The sequence below is a fragment of the Hemitrygon akajei genome, chromosome 14, assembly GCF_048418815.1.
Source record: "Hemitrygon akajei chromosome 14, sHemAka1.3, whole genome shotgun sequence".
NCBI lineage: Eukaryota > Metazoa > Chordata > Chondrichthyes > Myliobatiformes > Dasyatidae > Hemitrygon > Hemitrygon akajei.
Window position 1 is genome coordinate 50,843,469 of NC_133137.1, and position 14,137 is coordinate 50,857,605.

A 14,137-nucleotide genomic window follows, 5' to 3' on the forward strand; every position below is an offset into this window, starting at 1 on the left:
TTGGAGGTGCTCAGAAGGTCAGACAGCATCTATGGAGAAAGGAACAGCGTTAGCTGCCTTTCACTGCTTGGCAGGATGCATCGTAACCATGTTTATAAATGGTGTGATGGGAAAAGGGGCCACACATCCAAGTTCATTAATAATGCTAAATGAGACAGAACTGTAAATATTTGTGAAGGGAAACAAAGTTACAAAAGGGGTTTTAGCAGACAGAGCAAGTGGGGAAAAATTGCAGTCAATGGATCTGAACCCATGTGATTATGAGATTATCCATTTTCAACCTAAAAACATCACAGACACAGTGCTTCCTAAGTAGTGGGAAACTGAAAGCAGGAAATGCCAAATCAGAAGATGCCCAGAGACTTTGGGTGATGGGGAAGAGGAATTATTTATGGCTGGGGTTCACAAAAATGTCAGAAATAGAAACTAACTCCAGTTTCTTACTGAGAGGTAATCCTTCTATCTAGTGGATGGAGTACAGTAGTATAGTTCTGGTGTACCATGAACAACTATTGGGCATCACACCATAGGAAGGATATTTGGTTTGAAACTGAGTGCAGCAAGCATTAGAATGCAAGGAGGGATCATCAAAACTAGCTATCCTCTTCGGAATTTAAGCTACTGTGATTTGACTGAAGTTTAAGATAATAAGGAGAAGCGTAAATAAAATAGAGTGCATTTTCACTCTTACTGACATTCACTGCTGGGTCTCCCAACGCCAGCATCATGAAAATCACAGATTACTGAAATAGGTGGCCCATAGGGCTACATAACAAATTTTACGACACATGCCGGTGATAATAAACCTGATTCAATTCTGACATAATGACTACATAAGCAAAGAATTCTAGAGAATGACTTACTTTTTGACATTCCAAAAGCTTTCCAACAACTACAGGCACTAGTTACTGCTATGGTCAAATGCAAAACTATAAAGTCAAACCAAATGTGATTACTTACTGATGCAAAGGCCAGTCTAAATTTATCACTTTAGATTAAGAGCCATTCCCTAATGAACAACCGCGTGGGATGCTTGGCCATCCAAATACAGCTTTCACTTCAGTATCTTTAAAGAGACATTAAATAGCTTTTCTCTAAAGAGCCTGGTGCCAATTAAATAGAACAGCACCTAAACAAATGATCAAAGGTGAGAAAAGGGTAATTTTGACTAACAATCAATTCTATATCTCTCTCATGGATCTGAACAGCAAATAGCCTTTTCAGTTTACCACATAAACTCAAAGTTCCCAAGCACCTCTCAGAGTGCTACAGCTTTAAGCTCATGGCGATAGAGATGGTGCAGATTACATTTCAAGTTATTAAATACTTTAATAGTTATTAAATAGTTGATTGTCTAATGACAATCTTGTGTAACCCTGGCTATATAACCACTCACATAATGGTTTCAACATTAAAGGATCCAAATACAGAATTCAACCGAGGCAAAAAATCATATTCTGTCATAGTTTATGTTCATAAACTGCTCTAGGTTACAATGATTTTTTTTTTACAATATTTATTCAAATGATGTGGACTTTGCAGGCTCAGCCAGCATTTAATTGCCAGAAGGTGCTTCAGAACTGCTCCAGTCCCCGAGATGTGCGTATGCCACATATTGACAGCATATTAACAGTCCACCAGCTCCTCAGTCAATATAAAGATTATAGTTTGTCCTTGGTAAAGAAGCCTGAAGTCCCACACTAACAGCTTGAAGAAGAGCTACTTCCTTTCAGCCATATAGTTCTTGAACCAACCTGCACAACTCTAATCACTTCCTTGATGTAGCACCAATATCAGAATCAGGTTTATTATTATTGACGTACGTCATGAAATTCATTGATTGCAGCAGCAGTACAGTGCAATTCATAAAATATACTATAAATCATGATAAGAAAATATATTAAAATTAAATAAATAGTGCAAAGGAGAGCAAAAGTACTGAGGAAGTGTTCATGAGGTCATGATCCATTGAGAAATCTGATGGCAGAGTGGAAGAAGCTGTTCTTCAGATTCCTGTATCTCCTCAGAAGAGAGCTTGATCACCTTGCACTATAAGAGATTTTGGCTTTCTGTTCAAATTGTGCTCTTGCTTATATAATTTATGTCTTCCTTCTGAATATTGTGTCTGTAATGCTGCTGCAATCAAGTTTTTCATTCTATTTGTGTATACACATGCAAATGACAATCATCTCATCATCTCCTTGTCACTAACCATCAATACTGGTGCACCTCTGGGCTGTAGGCTCTACTTTCTCTATCTCTATTATTCTGCGGCTAAGCAGAGCTCCAAAGACATCTACAAATTTGCTGGTGATATTGGTGTTGGCAGAATCACGCTTGGTGATGAGGAGGTGAATGAGAAAAGTCAATAGGTCCCGAAATGACAACCTTGATCTGAATGTTTAAGGAAGTGATTGTGGACTTTAGGAAGGTGAAGTCAGGCAAATATGCACCTGTCCTCATTGAAGGGCTTACGGTGGATAGGATGACAAGCTCCACATCCCTGAGTGTCAACAACTCAGAGGATCTATCCAAGCCCAAAACACAGATGCAACCATGAAGATGGCAGACTAGCACAGAAGTTTAAATTGATTTGGCCTGTCATCAGAGACTCTGACAAATGTTTACAGATGTACAGTTGGAAGCTTTCTGACCAGTTGCATCACATATTGGTACAGGAACTCTAATGTACAGGACCACAAGAGGTGGTCTCAGCCTGTTCCATTAAGGTATAACTCTTCCCACCAGCAAGGACATCTACAGCAGGCAATGACTGATGAAGGTAATATCCATCATTTAAGATTCCCACCATCAGGACCTTCTCATTGCCACCATCAGGACCTTCTAAATGCCACCATCAGGACCTTCTCATTGCCACCATCAGGACCTTCTCAATGCCACCATCAGGATCTTCTCATTGCCACCATCAGGACCTTCTCATTGCCACCATCAGGATCTTCTCAATGCCACCATCAGGACCTTCTCATTGCCACCATCAGGACCTTCTCATTGCCACCATCAGGACCTTCTCATTGCCACCATCAGGACCTTCTCATTGCCACCATCAGGATCTTCTCATTGCCACCATCAGGGCCTTCTCATTGCTTCCCTCAGCAGGAGCTATAGGAGCCAGAAGACCCACACCTCATGGTTCAAAAACTGTTTCTCCTTCACTGGCATCAGGTTCTCAAAACAACATGAAAAGCCCCGATTCCACCTCAAATTATATTTTCCTCAACTTGCACTAATGTTCCTTCATTTTCTTCTGATATTCTGTCATGCATGCATAATTTATGTTAATTTAGCTTGATGCAACTTATGTTGTTATGTTTGTAATTTACTGTGCTGCATTTGCAAAAATCTAATTTTATGGCATTTATACCCAGCGTACGTATGCCCAGGACAATAAACTTGAAAATCAAAACTTGACAAACATGATGACTAGACTTGGTCACAGATACTTCTTTCATCACTGAGATTTTTCTCCTGAGTTTGACTGTAGACATTAATCTTTGTGTCCTAAAAACTAGTACACATAGCTTCGAATCCAGCCTTCCACCTCTTCTTCAGGCAGCTCATTCGATCTACTCACCTTCCACTGTGTGAAAAAAGTTGACCCTCTTGTCCCTTTTAGTTCTTTCCCCTCTCACCCTAAATCTATGCTCCCTAGCTTTGGACTTTTTTGCCCTGGGGAAGACTGTTACTGTCCACCTTATCTACTGCCTCTCATAATCTTAATTTTAAATATGCTTCATTCTCCTGTGTTCCAAGGAATGAAGACATAGCCTTTTACTGTCTCCCTGTAACTTGGGCCCTTCAGTCCTGGCAATATCCTTCTAAATCTTTTCTGCACTTTTTCCAGTTTAACCGCATATATTCCTATAACAGGGTGACCAAAACTGTATGCAGTACTCCAAATGTGGTCTCACCAAAAATTTGTACAACTACTACATAATATCAAAGTTCAAAGTTCAAAAATGTATTATCAGAGTACATTCGTGTCACTACACACAACCCTGAAATTCTTTTTTCTGTGGGCATACTTAGCAAATCCATAGCACAATAACTGTAAACATTATGAACTATAAACTAAACAAACTGTGCAAATACAGATATAAATATATAGCAATAAATAACAGGCTTTAAATAACAATATAAGAGAATCTTTAAATGAGTCCTTGGATGAGCGTAGTTATCCCCTTTTGTTCAAGAGCCCAATGGTTGAGGGATGGAAACTGTTCTTGGACCTGGTGGTGTGCGTCCTGGGGCTCCTGTACCTGATGGCAGCAGCGAGAAAAGAGCATGGCCTGGGTGGTGAGGATCTTTGATGATGGATGCTGCTTTTCTATGCCAATATTTTATGTAGATGTGCTCAATAGTTGGGAGGGAATTACCTGTGATGGACTGGGCTGAGGTCATTACCTTTTGTAGGATTTTCTGCTCAAAGGTATTGGTGTTCCCATACCAGGCCGTAATGCAGCCAGTCAGCACACTTTCCACCACACACCTATAGAAGTTTGCCAAGGTTTTCGATGCCAAACCTTGGCAGACTCCTGAGGAAGAAGAGGCACTGACGTGCTTTCTTCACAATTATATTCATATGAGGGGTGCAGGACAGGTCCTCTGAGATACTGATACCCAGGAATTTAAAGTTACTGACCCTCTCCACCTCTGATCCTCTGATGATTACTGGCTCATGGACCTCTGGTTTCCCTCTCCTGAAGCCTGCAATCAGTTCTTTGGTCTTATTTACATTGAGTGAGAGGTTGTTGTTATTACACCACTCAGTCTCTCTCCTGTATGCTGATTCATCACCACCTTTTTTTAAATTAAATTTTAGAAATTACAAGGAATAAATGTGATAATAAAATAGTAAGAAAAATAATGTTGACCCTCCCCCTCCCCTTAACCCTCCCCCCCTTAACCTTTATTTAAAGAAAAGAAAGAAAAAAAAAAGAAAGAAAGAAGAAAAAGATTGCCTGGATATCGGAGGACCCCCACATGCTCCATGGAGTTCAAAATAATTTTGATATTTATTTTTACTTTCCCCAATTACTATGATTTTATCTTCAAAGGACCTGTGTATTTAATCCTATCTTTTGTAAGTATGGGAGCCAAATTTTCAAAAATATATCATATTCATTTCTTAGATTATACGTAATTTTTTCAAATGGAATACAACTATGTATTTCATTGTTCCAATGATCCATAGTTAAATATAAATCAGATTTCCAACTAACTGCGATAACTTTTTTGGCTACTGCCAATGCAATTTTTATAAATTTTTTCTGATACTTGTTCAATTTAAGTTTTGGTATTGTCCCTTCAATGTCTCCTAATAAAAATAATAATGGACTATGTGGGAGTTGTACTCCAATAATTTGTTCCAATAAAAGTCTTAAATTTATCCAAAATGGTTGAATTTTAAAACAGGACCAGGTAGAATGTAAAAAAGTACCAATTTCTTGCCTACATCGAAAACATTGGTCAGACATATTTAAATTAAACCACCTTTGATAGGTGTAAAGCGAGTTGAGCAGGGGCTAAGTACACATCCCTGTGGTGCTCCTGTGCTGATGGAGATTGTTTTTACCAATCTGAACTGACTGAGGTCTACAAGTGAGGAAATCCAGGATCCAATTGCACAAGGGGGCATTGAGGCCCAGATCCTGTACTCAGTGCTGTGACTGACGAAGGACAGTGTGCTAAATGCCCCTGTCTACCCATGATGCTACTTTCAACAAGCTATGCTCTTACACTTCAAAGTCTCTGTTCCAGTATGCTTTATAGTGCTCTACTATTTACAGGACACGTCCTGCTTTGGTTTGATTTTCCAAAACGCTTTACCTCACACTTATCTGTATTAAAATCCATTTGCCAGTCCTCAGCCCACTTCAAGGATAACCTCCTTGATTATCAACGACAACACCTCATTTTGTGACCTTTGCAAACTTGCTGAGCAGGCCTTGTGCATTTGTATCCAGATGTTGTATAGAAATAACAAACAACAAGGGTCCCAACACCGGCCCCTGTGGCACAAGTCACCAATCTCCACACTGATAACAATCTTCAGCCTCCACCCTTGGCTACCTACATCCGAGACCATTTCAAATCTACCCACCACGATTTCAAAGCTCTCTTTGGCTTCATGGGACCTCACCTTCCACCATTCCTGCAGCACGATAGTGTAGCAGCTAGTGCAACACCAGTACATCTCCAGCGATTATTGTTCAATTCCCACTGCTGTCTGTAAGGAGTTTGTACATTCTCCCAGTGACCGCATGGGTTTTCTCTGGGTGCTTCCAGATTCCAGATACAGGTTAGGTTTAGTAAGCACGGGCAGGCTATGCTGACGTGGCCCCGGCACAATCCTCGGACTGTGTTAGTCATTGATAGGAATGATGTATTTTGCTGTATGTTACAGTGTACATGTGACAAATAAAGCCAATCTTTAGATCTCTGGAGTTTTTACATCAGCCTACAGGGAGCATCTGAGAGAACAAATGCCACAACACCAGAGCGTGCATTTCCAAACTGCCTGGAAGGGCTGCCAGAAACTAGCAGCTACCAAGGCTGTGAGGAAAGCAGTCAGTGCAAATCCAGGTCATAGGACAACCCAAGGCACACCTCCTCCAACCAATTCATCACTGAGGCTGCATTCACATTATGACACTACCTGCTCAAGAAGATACATACAGTATGGGTGTCCAAAGAATAGGATCTGTTTGGCGGTCAGTTGGCTGTGCTTTATGCAGATAAAATGCTGAAGCTGAACTTATCTAAGTTCCACTCTGGACCTGTTGTTTACAACAGGAACCACTCCACTTCACTTAGTATCCCAGAACTAGCCCCAAAGCAATAATTGATAGCAAACATCATAGTGATAACATTAAATCTTCTTGCATGATCCTTCTTGCAAAAAGATTCAATGTTTCTAAAATAAAATCAGCTACAAACATGTTTAGCTCAAGAAAACAATCGGTAGAAAATGAAAATGGACACAACAATGGAATAATTCCCAAGGGCCTTTCCCGTGTGCTTCTAGCACATCGACGCAGAGCACTGTAACATCCACCATCAGGGACCCTACCACCCAGGACACGCTCTCTTCTCGCTGCTGCCATCGGGAACAAGGCACAGGAGCCTCCGGACTCGCAGCCCCAGGTTCAGGAATAAGTTCAATCCCTCAAACATCAGGCTCTTGAACCAGAGGGGGTCACATGTCCCGTCACTAACTGTTCCCACAATCTATGGATTCACTCTCAATGACTCTTCGTCTCATGTTCTCGATATTTATTTGTTAGTTTATGAATTTATTTTCTTTCTTTCTGCATTTTCACAGTTTGTTGTCTGCGGCTGTCCTTGTCGGAGCGATCTATCACTGACTCTACCATGCTTGTTGGATTTATTGAGAATTGCCGCAAGAAAATGAATCTCAGGGTTGTAGATGGTGACGTACATGTACTCTGACAATAAATAAACTTCGAAAACGTGATGATGGTCAGTTATTGTGACAGTGATGTGGGTAGGTAAACGCTGTCCCGGACGCCCGAGCGAACTCCGTGTTTATCATGTCCCTCACCTGCACTGTGAGGACCACTACTCAATAGGCTGGAGTGGAGATCGGTGCCGCAGCCCTGTGACACAGCAGGGGTGGCTCCGTGGATGGTTTGGGGGAGCAGTTCTCAGACTAGCTCCAGCCAACTATCTGTTTAAACTGGCTAGTAAACCCCGCTCTTTACCCTGACCCTGAACAAAACCACAAATGACAGAGATTAAGCATAAAGCACAGATTATCTAGCATTTCGTAACCTAATCGTTTTGACAATTTGTCTTTTTAAAGCACTTTTATACAAATCGGTAAGATCCACAAACCTCGATCCGACTGCCGCTCCTGACTCCGTCTCGGCTTCGTAGCAGAGAATCTCGGACGAGGGGGAAGCGGCGGCGAGTCCGAGACTGGGCTGGGCTGGAGCCAGGAGATAGAGGGAGGGGACTGGGCGAAAGGGGCGGTAACAGGAGATTGAGTCCGCCGCCAGTTCACTTGGCAACGCTCTGCTGCTCATCTGCGACAAACTGCAGGTAAACAGCAACTACTAGACCTTTGTACTGGTTATGAACTCCCGCTGAGGCAACTCTATCAGCGTCACCGTTCAAATGACCCACTTCACTATCTGCTTTGCAATATTTCTGATTTTTTCGTGTCACTTACAGGAAGCAAGGTATCGGTTACACAATGCCCGATTGTGCCACTTAATCCTTTTCGTTCGTCTCTCCTTTGCCTATTTTTGATGCAATGATACCGCCCACTGCTCCGAATGCTCCCTTCTCTCGCCGAACTGTGTTCAGCTGTTTGTTATTTTACGATCCGTTTCTGTCCCCAGCCTACCTGAGCGACTAAAAGTTAATCATGTCGTACACCTTCTAAACAGAAACAAATTGTCTATCAGGTTTTGCAGACCAAAGCAATATGAACATTTAGAGCTAATATGATAGCATTCACCCTGCAGCTTGAGAAGCAGAGTTAGAGTGAAATCTATCAGCATTACAGTGGAGTAAACGGAATTACTGAGGCATGAGAGAGCAGCAGGATTGGAAAGCTTTTAAAAACCAACAGAAGGCAATTAAAAAGCCATAAGGAGAGAAAACAATGAAGTACGAAGGTAAGGTTGCCAATATCATAAAAGAGGATATCAGAATTTTTGTCTGATATATACAGTAAAAGGCAAGAATGGACATTGGACTGCTGGAAGATGATGCTGGAGGTGTAGTAATGGGGACAAAGAAATGGTAGATGCACTTAGTAAGTATTTTGTATCATCTTCTCTAGAATATAAGAGGAAGGGTGTGATGCTGAGGCTTTATAAGATATTGGTCAGAATGCACGGAGTATTGTGAGCAGTTTTGAGTCCCCTATCTATGAAGAGTTGTGCTATCATTGGAGAGTGTCCAGAGGAGGTTCACAAGTGATTCCAGGAATGAAAGGGTTAACTTATGAGTAGTGTTTGATTACACTGTGCCTGTACTCACTGGAGATTTAGATGAATGGGGGAGGGGGCAGTGGTACCTCATTGAAACTTACTGAATATTGAAAGGCCTAGATAGAGTGGGAGTATATGACTAAGAGGGGACAGCATCAGAATTGAGGGACATCGATTTAGAACAGAAATGAAGAGGAATTTCTCTAGTTCGAGGGTCGTGAATCTGTGAAATTTATCAACACAGACAGCTGTGGAGGCTAAATTGGTTATATTTTAAATAGTGGCTGATAGGTTTTTGATTAGTTAAGGCATTAAAAGTTATGGGAAAAAGGCAGGAAAATGGGGTTCAGAGGGATAATAAATTAGCCATGATGGAGCGGCAGGGAGGACTAGATGGGCTGAATGGCCTAATTCTGCTCCTATGGCTCATGGTCTTGTGGTCTAAAATAACAATTCGGGACATTTAAAAGTGAAATCAGAAGCAGCTTACACATGGATATAGAATTCAAATGAAGATGTCAAAAAATCAAGAGAGTCAGATTTTGTGAGAAAGATGAAGCAGATTAATGGATCTGAAGCATGGATCAATCAGACAGAGCTCAAAGAGCTGAATATGCTTATAACTAATTATAACACCAAAACTAATGTTTCTGGCAATGAAACTCATTCTTGCACTCTGGTTATTAAACAGACAGATTTTGAAAATGATTAAGTATCTTTACTGTCACATCTCAACAGTTTGAAACACCATCTCAGTTTGTCTCCATTCTTATCTGAGAGAGGGAGAGGTGAGACTTATGGTATACCTAAACTAGAAAAACAAGCCCTGCCACAACCTGTTGCAATTTAGAAATATTGGGACAGTGTGACAAATACTCACTTATCAAAATTAATCTTTCTAATGATGTTGGTGCTGATTCAGATCTAACTTTGCTATTTGTGAGAGTGAAGACCCAGGTTCCCTACAATAGTCAGTGAGCTTCAGATGCACTTCAATGGCCATAAGTTGTTTTGTGATATCTTGATGGGATGAACTGTTGAGTGTTAGCAGAATTTGCCCTTTTCCTGGTGCTGCAATTAAGAATTGAATAATTTTATGTAATTCCCTGATTCACATGGTTCATATGTTTTCTCTGTCATGCTTTTCGGTTCTCTGTGTAAGCTGCTTGTTTGGGTTACTGTTGAAGATACGAGATGTGATCCATCCAATGGGGATGTCCGGATTTAGGGGAGGTCTCTCTGATTCGATGCAGCCTGGGGAGATCGAAGGAGGATCGGTGAAGGGGAAACGGTGAGCTCCAACTTGTGCACATTAGATTGTTTCATTGAAATGGGCCTTTTTCTTTTTTTGCTTTTTCTTTACTAACCCTTTAGTCAAATTAAGAATGATAAAGCTCAATTGTTTAATTGTATGCAGTGTACTGTCTGTTATTTCATGGTATGGATTTGTAACGGTAACAAATCACACAGCATCCACACAAACCGGGGGTTTCAGGATGGTCAATCTCACACGTTTGGCAGGGCCAGAGATTGTCTTTCCTAGACTTACGCAGCCAACAGAACCAGAGTGTTTCATTTAAATCTGATACTTATAAGAAGAAAGAACTACTGACATTCTTTCACACTGTTTGGACATCCCAGAGGACTTTCCATCCAATAGAATTATTTCAATGAAGATAATGTGAGAAACAAAATGAGAATTATTTTATATTTGTTGAGAGATAAGTACACTCAGTGGCTGCTTTATTAGGTACACCTGGGACATTAATGCAAATATCCAATCAGCCAATCATGCGGCAGCAACTCAGTGCATAATAAAAGCATGCCGACATGGTCAAGAGGCCCAGTTGTTGTTCAGACCAACCATCAGAATGGGGAAGTGACTTTGACGGTGGATTGACTGTTGGTGCTTATGGAGTGGCTTGAGTATCTCAGAAACTGCTGGGGTTTTCACACACAACAGTCTCTAGAGTTTACAGAGAATGGTGTGAAAAACTAAAAGAACATCCATTGAGCGGAAGTCCTGTGGAAGAAGAACCGTTGTTAATGAAAGAGGTCAGAGATTAGAATTAGATTTAAATTGGAAATTTATTTCTTGCCTCCATCTCACAGCATCAGGGAGTAAAAACCTTTATGGCCAGACTGGTTCAAGTTGACAGGAAGCTGACAGTAACTCAAATAACCATGTGTGCTCTGAACACACAACACATTGAACATTGAAGATGGATGGGCTACGACAGCAAAAGACTTCAAACATACACTCGGTGGCCACTTTACTACATACAGATGAAGTCTGTACCGAGTGTATAGGCAGGTCACTGGGAAGAACTTGGCATTTCCTTGAAGAGATCCATTTGATTTCTTACATTTGTTATAAGCAGAAATGTGAGTCATACATTTAACAACTTATTTGTAAGATGGTATTAGGTAATCATTGTTGCAAGTTTGCAACCTTTGTCTCTTAGTCCTGAAAATGCTCTTCAGTAAACATATGTCTTGTGCCTGTGACCTAAATAGCATCTTTAATTCTCAATAAAAACACAAAATGCTGGCAGAACTCAGCAGACCAGACAGCATCTATGGGAGGAGATAGTGACGACGTTTTGGGCCGAAACCCTTCATCAGGAGTGAAGTAACATGGGATGGTCGAGGGGGGATAAGAAGTGGGGGGAGGGATGAAGTAGAGAGCTGGGAAGTGATAGGCTGGAGGGAAATGGGCTGGGGGAAGGTGGAGAATTATGGGAAATAAAAGAGAAAGAAAGGTAGGGCTGGGGGGAGATTATAGTGAGGGGGGAAAAGAGAGAGAAAGAGAACCAGACTAAAATTATAGATAGGGATGGGGAAAGGGGGGGCAGGGGTATCAATGGAGGTCTGTGAGTTGAATGTTCATGCCGGCAGGTAGGAAGCTACCTAGGCGGGAGATAAGGTATTGCTCCATTGACCTGCGTGTGGCCTCATCTTGACGGTAGAGGAGGCCATGGACAGACATGTCGGAGTGGGAGTGGTCTGTGGAATTGAAGTGTGTGGCCACAGGGAGATCCCGCCACTGCTGGAGGACTGAGCGCCGGTGTTTGTCGAAACGGTCTCCCAGTCTGCGGCGGGTCTCCCCAATGTATAAATGGCCACATCGTGAGGACCGGATACAGTATATCACCCCAGTTGACTCACAGGTGAAGTGGTGCCTCAGCTGAAAGGACTGTCTGGGGCCTGGGATGGTGGTGAGGGAAGAAGTGTGGGGGTAGGTGTAGCATTTCTTCCGTTTACAGGGATAAGTGTATGGAGGGCAGTCAGTGGGGAGGGATGGGGGGGATGAATGGACAAGGGAGTCGCGTAGGGAGCGATCCCTGCGGAAAGCTGAGAGTGGGGGGGAGGGGAAGATGTGGCTGGTGGTGGGATCCCGTAGGAGGTGGCGGAAGTTACGGAGGATTATACGTTGGATCTGTAGGCTGGTAGGGTGATAGGTGAGGACCAGAGGGACTCTATATTCTTAATTCTCAACGTTTGTTTGTCTACTGTTATGAAAATGAAGTTATGCAGATCATAATTTCTTACTTGCACCTATTTCTTAACTTCTGGAAGGCGACCTGATAAAGCATGATTGTGAGACTGAGCCAGATATAATTCTCTTGATCAGATCTGTTTATATCTTCCTCAGATTGTCAAAAAATGTGACAACCTGAAATGCAACTTCAAAGTACAAGCTCAATGTCGAGTTATTATCAAAGTATATATATGTCACCATTCATTGAGATACATTGTCTTGCAGGCATATACAGTACAAAAAAAAAGAATTTATGAAGAACTATAAATAACAAAGACTGACAAGCAACCAATGTGGAAGAAGAGGACAAGTTATGCAAATAAAAAATTAAAAAGCATGTAAATTGTACTGAAAACACGAGTTGTCGAGTTTTTGAAAGTGAGACTCTAGGTTGTGGAGTCAGTTCAGCATTGAGGTGTGTGAAGTTATCTACACTGGGTCGCTACCCTGATGGATGTAGGGTATTAACTGTTCCTGAACCTGGTGCTGTGGGACCTAAGGCTCCTGTATCTCCTGCCTGATGGTAGTAGCGAGAAGGGAGCACGGCCTGGATGGTGTGGGGGGGTGGGGGGGGGTCCTTGATGATGGATGCTGCTTTCATGTTGCTGTGCTCAATGTTGGGGAGGCTTTGCCTGTAACAGCCTGAGCTGTATCCCCCACTTTTGTAGATTTTTTCATTACTGAGCATTAGTGTTTCCATACCACTCCACTCCACTGTGCCTCTATAGAGTTTGTCAAAGTTTTAGATGAACTTCAGAAACATTCAGAATAAACTCACAAGGAGAAGCTAATGCCTGCTTTAAACAAATGCAAGACAGTAAGCATTGAAATGACATTTTATTTCCTTTTGTTCAATGGTACTGCCACTAATTCACCACAATATTCTATCGTTTATATGGATCAGCTAGGAACAACTGGATGGACAGAACTATTCAAAGTGCTCCCCCATTCCCAATAAACTGTCAGGTTCCATTATGTAATGTTTATAAGGTTGCCTAACATAGAAATAAACACTGATATGAAATCAGGCAAAATAAAAATCAGTATAGTCAAGGGTGAATTTAATATACCTTAGGCCTCTGAAGGATTCAGGAAACAGGCAGGAAAAATATTCCTGCCTGTTTCCTAAATCCTAGTGATCAGCGTCCTAACTGTTCAATTCCATCCATTACCAGTGAGAATTAGACAACCGATTTTCTGGTGTAAAGTTCAAAATAAATTTATTATCAAAGTACGCATATGTTACCTTGTACTACCTTGAGATTCATTTTCTTGCAGGTATTTACAGAGAAATGTAATTTATGAAAACCTATATATACACATTGGGTGGTGGGGTGGAGGTACGTCTCTACTAAAGGAAGTGTAAGATGCTCCTTCCCTCCACTAGCTTGCAGGTCACTATTGGGCAAGGTGTAGCACATTCTTAGCCCCTCGATCAGGGTCACATGAAGCTTTGGGAACAGGTGGTGGATGGTCATATGAACAGCTGGTGCATATCACAATTCCTGGTTATGCAACTACTGACACCAGGCAGACAATCTCTGAAGAGTATTGATAATGGCTGGGGTCACCCATCTTGTAAAGACACTGTCCAGAAGAAGGCAATGGCAAACCA

General features: G+C 41.7%; 1 protein-coding gene and 1 long non-coding RNA gene across 11 annotated transcripts in view; one reads left to right on the plus strand and one right to left on the minus strand.

Annotated features, from left to right (window-relative positions):
- The window catches only part of plekhg7 (pleckstrin homology domain containing, family G (with RhoGef domain) member 7), a 90,507-nt gene extending 82,501 nt beyond the window's left edge, over positions 1-8,006 (minus strand). For 4 of the 5 annotated variants that reach the window (XR_012101394.1, XM_073066041.1, XM_073066040.1 and 1 more), the window contains exon 1: positions 7,876-8,006. The gene's annotated coding sequence lies outside the window, so the exon portion shown is untranslated. The remainder of the gene's footprint in view (positions 1-7,875) is intronic. The other variant, XM_073066043.1, reaches the window with a different exon arrangement.
- Positions 7,949-12,877, plus strand: LOC140738573 (uncharacterized). 6 transcript variants are annotated; one of them, XR_012101398.1, is made up of 3 exons: positions 7,949-8,082; positions 10,169-10,272; positions 12,748-12,877. It is a non-coding gene; the product is annotated as an uncharacterized lncRNA (long non-coding RNA). The 6 variants fall into 6 exon arrangements; XR_012101397.1 differs by having other exon boundaries at positions 8,014-8,082; positions 10,144-10,272; XR_012101395.1 differs by lacking the exon at positions 7,949-8,082 and adding an exon at positions 8,108-8,222.
- The last annotated feature ends 1,260 nt before the right edge of the window (positions 12,878-14,137 follow it).